At 41.3% G+C, this 2,023-nt stretch overlaps 1 protein-coding gene across 1 annotated transcript in view; it reads left to right on the top strand.

The window, feature by feature from the left end:
- Positions 1-2,023, top strand: part of MPRIP (myosin phosphatase Rho interacting protein) — a 268,574-nt gene that overhangs the window by 79,933 nt on the left and 186,618 nt on the right. The window lies entirely within an intron of this gene.

Raw genomic sequence — 2,023 nt, 5'->3', positions numbered from 1 at the left:
GTGAGGTGGATTGATTCAGTGACTGGGGTAATCGGGATGGGTGTGTCAGAGGCAATGAGATTGGCACAGGATAGAGCAGGGTTTAGGGCTGTTGTATATAGGGTCGCTGTGAGTCGCAGACAACTCGACGGCACATAACAACAACAACATATGTGACTGAGCTGTATTGAGTTTGTCCTGTCACTTGCTAGTTGGTATGCTACTGTTTGACTCTGTCTTCTCTGTCTGTGCCAGATAACAGTGGTCTGCTGCGCTCTGTGCTGAAGTTTACTGAAGTCTTCCATAGATTAGTGGAGCATGAGCCAGTCTGAACTTTTGCTTGATGGATGAAACTGCAGGAGACCAACGTTTGGCTGGATATTGTTGCTATATGTTTTCATGTGAGATGAAGGAACAGGGGAATAAAAGCCCAAAACACCAGAAAACACCCCAAAACTAGAAGTTTGAACACTAAAGAAAAACTGAAATATCGAGGATACAAACTGAAGGAGTATCAGAATAGAAAGGTAATAGAACAGTAGGAAGAATAAAGGGGAAGAGAGTGTGAGTGAGAGAGAGAATACCTGTAAGGGAAAGTAAAAAAGCTAATTCAGCATCAGCTCTGAGGGAGAACAATGGACAGTCTCCTACTCTGGGATTTATAGCTTCAGATACGCAAGAGAGGTCAGCTGTTAGTTGGGTTCTGACTCAGAGTTGAGAAACATGGAGAAAGGATAGAAGTTTTCAATGATTTCATCTTGCTTTGATCCGCAATCAACACCGTAGTACCAGTCATCAAGAAATCAAGAAATGTGTTGCATTGGGCAAGTCTGCTATCAAGAACCTCTTCTAAATACTGAAGAGCAGTGATGTGAATTTGAAGACTAAGGTGATTCAGGCCATGGTCCTCTCAATCACTTGCTTTGTATCAGAGAGTTGGACAGTAAATAAGAAGGACAGAAGAATTGATGCCAAAGTTGTCGTGCTCGAGAAGAGTGCTAGATGTCCCATGAACTGTCAAAAGAACAAACAGATATGTCTTGGAAAAAGTGCAGGTAGAGTGTTCCTTGGAGGCAAGTTTTGTCTTTCATATTTGTAGCAAGGACATGTAGCTCGGTGAGACTATTTCTTGGAAAGGGACATCATGCCTGGAAAGATAGTCAGCAAAGGAGAGGAAGACCTCAGTGAAAATTGGATTGACACTGTAACCTTAGTAATGGACTCGAGAGTGTCAGAGAAGATGAGGATGGCCCAGTATAGGATAGCGTTCAGGTTGGCTGTTTCTAGGGTCACTATGAGGCATCCTTGACAGCACTTAACAACAATATAGTATATAAAAATGGCAGTCTCCTGGTACCAGGCCGTGCCTGCTCCAGGCCCAGAATGCAGAAGTTGGAAACATTGAAGAAGGAATGCCAGTCAGAAAGTAAAGACCTTCTAACAGAAGTGAGGCTGGAAATTGAAGGATCAGCTTTTGTACACTCAATGATTTATTTATCACAAATATCTCTTTTAAAAAAGCTCAAATGGCAACTTTACACATGAACATCACCAGATGGACTGCATACAAATCAGATTGAATACATCTGTGGAAGGAATTGTTGGAGAAGCTCAAAATGAACAACGATAAACCAAAATGGGTATCAGAAGAGACTGAAAAATTCTACAAGAGCATTGAAAAGCTAAAACAAAGGGAAAAGATGCTGAACTAAAAGATCTGAACAATATATTTCAAAGAGCAGCTTGAGAAGATAGCCAAGTAGTATAAAGAAATGTGCAGAAAGCTGGAACAAGAATCCCAGAACACTTAACTGTGCTCGTAAAAAACCTATACGTAGACTGAGAAGCTGTTGTCAGAACAGAATAAGGGAACATGGCATGGTTTAAAATTAAGAAAGGTGGCGGGGTTGTATTACCTCTCAGTACCTTTTCAACCTATATGCTGAGCACATCAAAGTTGGATTCTTTGAAGAAAAATGTGGCATTAGGATAGGAAGTATACTCATCAGCAACCTGCATTATGCGAATGAGACCAACCTTGCTT

Source organism: Elephantulus edwardii, unplaced genomic scaffold (assembly GCF_000299155.1).
Source record: "Elephantulus edwardii isolate Elephantulus edwardi_28Jun2011 unplaced genomic scaffold, EleEdw1.0 scaffold00526, whole genome shotgun sequence".
In the NCBI taxonomy this organism is placed as follows: domain Eukaryota; kingdom Metazoa; phylum Chordata; class Mammalia; order Macroscelidea; family Macroscelididae; genus Elephantulus; species Elephantulus edwardii.
The sequence above is the reverse complement of the archived record's forward strand: the minus strand, read 5'-3'. Positions and strand labels throughout refer to the sequence as shown.